General features: G+C 38.0%; 1 long non-coding RNA gene across 1 annotated transcript; it reads left to right on the forward strand.

Annotated features, from left to right (window-relative positions):
• Nucleotides 1–3,257: 3,257 nt before the first annotated feature.
• On the forward strand, nt 3,258–3,966 carry LOC117560962. The gene is made up of 2 exons (XR_004571269.1): nt 3,258–3,317; nt 3,700–3,966. It is a non-coding gene; the product is annotated as an uncharacterized LOC117560962 (long non-coding RNA).
• Nucleotides 3,967–6,868: the final 2,902 nt, after the last annotated feature.

Here is a 6,868-nt window from a genome sequence, read left to right on the forward strand (position 1 = left end):
TAACGGCTGACACACACAGAACAACGTAACAAATAAAGTAAACAACGTAACAAATAAACAAATCTAAGCTTTTTTATTGGTTGTAATTTACATGGATACATTTGAATGGTGTGACAATGTCCTATTTGATTGGGTTAAAATGTACATATTCTTCCTGTTATGTCTGCCTGCTTTATTTTACCTAATGCAAAGTGACCTGCTCCATCGAAATCAGTCGCATTGACCCGAAGACACATTTTGATTCCTAGCTTTCTAATAATATCAGGATTGTTTTTGTACTCCAAATATTAAGCAAAATATGTCACATTATATAATGACTGTTACAGAGTCATCATTTTGAGAAAAAGGCCTTTAAAGTTTTCTCTTCTCTGGAATCCATCATTTCTCATCATCAATCATCATGATTGATTATTAGCGGAGCAAATGATCAAAATACTACGGAGGGAAGATATTTTCGTTTGGATTACTGCACTCACGAGAAACACCGGCTGTTGTTATGCCTGCTGTGACGTTAAACTACTCCGTTCTCCGCTTGTAATTATGCCGAAGCTTCAAAGCTGTATTTATCATCTGAATTTGCCGAAACAGGTTTAATATTCTGAAAGCCAAGACTTTGTTTATTTGAAATCAGATGATAACAAACTGTAACGGACCCTGCCGTGTTATCTTTACTTCACACCTTACATTCATAATTTCAGCCGGAGGGAGGGAGAGCGGCGCTGCGGAAGAGCAGAGTGGCCAGTGAGAGGCGAGCTTCCCTTTACAAGCTTAAACAATAAAAAATATATATATATACACAGCTAGATCAGATCGCGTTTTAGATGCGACTTTAGAGTAGAAGGGAATTATTGAAACGGGATTTGTACAGTGTTCCGCGCCACGTGTGTGTTTGTGTATTTTTGCGTTTGTGTATATTGTGTTTGTTTCCTGGGGAAAACACTCACGAGAAACACCGGCTGTTGTTATGCCTGCTGTGACGTTAAATTACTCCGTTCTCCGCTTGTAATTATGCCGTCACAAGCTTCAAAGTTGTAGGCCTATTTATCATCTGAATTTGCCGAAACAAGTTTAATATTCTGAAAGCCAAGACTTTGCTTATTTGAAATCGGATAAAAACAAACTGTAACGGACCCTGCCGTGTTATCTATGATTACTATACACCTTACATTCATAATTTCAGCGAGAGGGAGGGGGGCGGCGCTGAGGAACAGCAGAGTGGCGAGAGCTGTCATCTTCCCTTTACAAGCTTCAAACATGCCTGTAGCTAGTGAGATTGAATATAACAATCAAAAATAACAAAATATACACAGCTAGATCAGATCACGTTTTAGATGCGACTTTAGAGTAGAGGGGAATTATTGAAACAGGATTTGTACAGTTTTCCGCGGCACAGTTTCATGGAAACACATCAGCTTTTGGACGACAGTCAATATGGATTCAGGAAAGATAGATCAACATCTATGGCACTAATGGAATTAAGTGAGGAAATAGCAAACTGCATGGACAATAAAAAAACAAGCAGTGGGAATATTTATAGACTTACAAAAAGCATTTGACACCATAGATCACAATATTTTACTGATAAAACTGGAACGGTATGGCATCAGAGGGGTGGGATTAAACTGGGTGAGAGATTATTTAAGCAACAGACAACAATTTGTTGAAATTGGTGAACATAAATCAGAATACATGAACATAACTTGTGGAGTACCTCAGGGGTCCGTGTTGGGTCCAAAGCTGTTCATAATATACATCAACGACATTTGCAGAGTATCAAATATATTGAAATTTATTTTATTTGCAGATGACACAAATATTTTTTGTTCCGGTGACAATTTGAAAGAGCTAATGGAAGTGATAACAGCAGAAATGATTAAAGTAAAACATTGGTTTGACACAAACAAATTATCATTAAATATAAGCAAAACAAAGATTATGTTATTTGGAAAACATAAAACAAATCCACAGATACAATTAATACTAGATAACATACACATAGAAAGAGTATATGAAATTAAGTTCCTTGGTGTGGTTTTAGACCACAAAATCAGCTGGAAACCTCATATCACTCATGTAAAAGCAAAACTGGCTAAAACTATCGCAATATTGGGAAAAGCCAGATACATTCTGGACTATAACTTGTATACGCTATATAACACACTAATATTGCCATATCTGATTTACTGTGTGGAGATTTGGGGAAACACGTACAAAACCAACCTACAGCCGTTATGCACATTCAAAAAAGGGCTATAAGAGTTATCAATAATGTTGGATATCTTGAACACACTAATGTATTATTTTTGAAGTCACACATATTGAAATTCATTGATCTGGTTAAATTTAAAACGGCACAAATCATGTACAGAGCCAGACATAATCTACTTCCTAGGAAATTAAAAACATTGTTCGTAGACAGAGAGGGTGGGTATAATTTGAGAGGAAATCTACATTTTAAACAACTCAAGGTCAGAACAACTCTGAGAAGTATGAGTATAACAATCTGTGGGGTGATTTTATGGAATGGTTTGGAGCAGCACAAGCATAATTCAGTTTAAAAGGATGTACAGAAACACTTTTTTGGAAACATGAGAAGGAAGAAAGGTGATTGAAGATGAGAAATTATTGTATATATGTATGTATAAATGTAAATCTAAGTAGGAATAACTTGCATAATGATTTAAAGGACAATCATTGATCAAGTAAGGGGTGGGAATTAATAAGCATTTGCTTCCTCCTACTCCCTTTCGGACACATATGATTTATTATTATTATTATTATTAATATGAAGACTTTTTTTGTTGAATATACAAATATTACCATGAATGTGGATAAATACTGTATTATAACAATACGGTATTCTGTTTTTCACATTTGTTATTTTTTAATCTGTTCGAAATAAAGACTGAAAAAAAAATTAAAAAGAATCTGCTGCTGCCAAAATGTGGGGCAGGGCTGAAAGTGGGGGGGGGGCAATGGCCCCCTGGCCCCCCCGCTTCCGGCGCCCTTGATATGTGGTTGTATTTATTAGCTGGCTAATAACAAGAGGCTGTGAGTGAGACCTATATTACAAAGTTGACCCAGCAACTTTACACCAGTGGGAGAGGCAGAACTGCTCTTTCTTTTCAACATAACTTAAGTTACACATGATTTCTTCCAAGTGGTTTGGCTTGTTAAAAACATATTGCATTATGATACAGGAATTTGCTGGCTTTGTGTTTACAGAAGTACCTGACTATGCCGGACTTTTGTGCAGCCTACGGCTGCTCTAATCATCGCAGTCTGCAAACAAGAACCTGTGGGATCACCTTTCACATGTAAGATATGACAATATTATGACTAAAATTAGGATAATCGTTAATTACTTAGTGGATGTATGTACATTACAAGTCCTGCTACACAGGATCAGTGGGGCTATGTGAGATAATAGTATTGCAAGATTGTTGTTGACCCAGCCTCTTTAGAATATGTTGCTACCATTTCTTTACACAATTATTTAATGTTTCTTTTGGACACCTTTTGTATTACTCTTAGTGTGGTTGTCTTATTCTTAAAGTAGGCTATACATACATGCATACATACCAAAAATATGATAATTTCGGTGTGTATTTTTGTCCTTACCCTTAATGTTAAAGGAAAGAAGGGAGGAAAATGTTGACAATAATTTATATATCTGGCTACCTTTCTCATGTTTTTAAGGTTTAAGGCAGTGGGAACTCGCCCTAAGAAGAGACGGTTTTGTTTCCTGTGACAGGACACTGCTCTGCAGTGAGCACTTCAGGAGTGAGGAATTTGACCGGACAGGGCAGACTAATGGCGAATCGCTACCACTAGGAGCATATATCGCCACCTACTATGTATTTATTAAATCTTCATGTTCCATGAGACGCAGCACTATGTTCCCCACATATGTTTATGTTTGCTCAGTCTAATAAACCCATAACATGGTTGTGAAAGAATACCAAAGCTGAGGCTGGACGATGATTGATTGTTGGTGTGCCATGTGTCACCGTGTGTCTTATTGGTTTTGTGTTATACTGTATTTTATTGTGTGCAGCTGGTCCTTATCTCCAAGACACATTTAAAACAAATAACCTTGAACCTTGAAGCCCCATCTCTCCCCACCTGCTCCTGCTTCCTACATCCCCTCCACACCACACCAAGTTGTTCTTCTTAATAATAATAATAATAATACATTTATTTTGGGGGGCCGCCTTTCCCAAGGACCCAAGGACACCTTACAGGGGCATAGGGGCAATATAGGGAACAATTTAAACAGTGAATTTTGTGATATATCAGCCGGGGTGAGACAAGACAAACCACAAATGGACTACAGAAGGACACAAAAGGACACATGGTACAATTTATATTATTCTTGGTCTTTTTTCAATAACATATTTCAAAGGTTCTGGATTTGTTTACAAATCTAGAAACTAAATACAAAACTAGTATAGTAATATGAAGATCTCATGTCAAAAATAATTGTGATAAATTAGACAGAACTGGCCTGTCTGTGAGCACATTTTATGTTGGTTTGGTTCTTCTGATAAAGGTGTGAATATCTAAATAATATACCAACATATGCTATTGTCATTAGTTGTGTCCCTGTTCTTAAAGCTAAGGCATTGCTAAATTAACAACTCTTGGCTTACAGAGTGGTAACATGAGACCGATTTTTATATATAAAATATAAATGTATTTTAATTTTATAATTTATTTTAAATATTAACAATATAATAAAATGTATGGAAATATATACGCCGGCAAATATTTAATATAAATACCTTGTGTGTGTGTGTGTGTGTGTGTGTGTCTGTATAGCTATTGCTTTATCTGATTAATGTTATTTTCATATGAAAGTCCATGATTATAAGTATGCAGTATCATAACTACATCTTTGATGTTTATAAAAAACCAAACCGTTTGAAAATTGGTTGAAAATTGAGCAAGCTATGGTTATTTAAATAGTAAACCATAATGTTATGAATGAGAGAACTGCCTGTAGCAAGATGGCGGCCAAGTGGCAACGTCGGTCTCCATTGGCCAGCAGCGCGGGTGAGTCATCTAGTGTTTATATATATCGATGATCTTGCCTACGTCTGTTTCCGGTTTCGTTTAATGACCGATGTATTTTGTTATACACACATTCCTTCACATTTACATTTTAATGTGCATTAAAGTATTTTGTGAGGCCTTCTAACATGTTTTTAAATATAACTACGGTTGTAGTTGAATAGTTTGTAAATTAACATGAACCGAAGCTGTTGCTTGGCAACTCAATCGCACAACGTCACGTCCGTTAATTCCACATCCACACGCATGGATTAACATCGATTTAATACATTAATGTAGCCTTTGTTTATGCTAAAAGAGGTGTCGACCAGCTGGGGCAACAAGAAAATCGCTGTAATCGAGTGTGACTATTAAAAAATAAATCATTACGTCGGGGTAGCATTTGCTTGGTATTTCCGGTTATTTCTCCACTGGTTAACATGGGTTAACAATACCGTGTAGCTGTCACGTTTGAAGGGGACGAAACCGTGACATCTTCACGTCTCCCAGCATGGTAAATCGTCACATGTTCACGTCTTGCCGTGATACCGGGTTGCTTGTGACAGCGGAGCTGCAGCAGTCTGTTGGAGAAGGAGCTCCGTTGACTGTCCAGCTGCAGGTGGAGAGGGGGGTGGGGTGATCCATGATGGACAACAGCCTGTTCTGTGTCCTCCTCTCCACCACAGCTTCAAAGGGGTCCAGCTTGATGTCGATGACAGACCCAGCTCTCCTGATCAGTGTATTGATCCTGCTGGTGTCACCGGCTCTGATGCTGCCCACCCAGCAGACAGCAGCAAAGAAGAGTGGACTGGCCACAACAGACTGGTATCTCCAGCAACTTGCTGCACACGTTGAAGGATCTCAGCTTCCTGAGAAAATAAAGTCTGCTCATCCTCTTATTGTACACAGCATCAGTGTTGATCCTCCAGTTCAGTCCATTGTCTAAGTGCACTCCCAGGTACTTGTAATCCTCCACAACAGCCACATCCTCTCCCAGAATGCTCAGGGGCTGTGGAGATGTTCTCTTCCTCCTGAAATCAATGACCATCTCTCTGGTCTTGGCCACATTCAGAAGCAGATGACTTCTTCCAGTCCACTCCACAAAATCACCCACCAGCGCTCTGTACAGATGGCATGACTCAGAGTTGAATTTAAAGTCAGTGGTGTAGAAGGTGAACAGGAAAGGAGACAGCACAGTCCCCTGAGGGGCTCCTGTACTAAGTACCACCACATCAGACAGCACACTGCCCAGCTGGACGTACTGTGGTCTCTCAGTGAGGTAGTTGGTAATCCAGGAGATGGTGGACGCGTTTACCCTCATAGCCTGCAGCTTGTCACTCAGTAGCCATGGCTGGATCGTGTTGAATGCACTTTATACTGCATACTTTATTTATCCCAAGCTGGGAAATTGATTTTCACGGCAGCATTTTGAGTCAATGTACAAGAATTACAACATTCCCTAAAAATAGAATAAAATATAAAGAAGTATTACTAATTGAAAACATTTTATACATATATTACAGATACATAACAGTATATTGTTATTTTTTCAGATATCCTTCATTTGTTCCGCAACGGGGAAATGTACATGATTACAACAGTAGATACAAAAAATGACTAAGCATGCACACGTTGTTTATAACACAATAACTAAAAAACAAGATGGCAGATATTTACAAGATGGTAAACAAAAATAGCAGTTTATTTGTTTTAAGAAAAGTGACCATATTGAATCATGAGCTAGCTCACTGTAGGCCAATTGTTAGTAAACTGAGAAAAAAAGATAAATACAAAATAAATGGGAAATGGCAGGAGG

The sequence above is a fragment of the Gymnodraco acuticeps genome, unplaced genomic scaffold (assembly GCF_902827175.1).
Source record: "Gymnodraco acuticeps unplaced genomic scaffold, fGymAcu1.1, whole genome shotgun sequence".
Lineage (NCBI taxonomy): Eukaryota > Metazoa > Chordata > Actinopteri > Perciformes > Bathydraconidae > Gymnodraco > Gymnodraco acuticeps.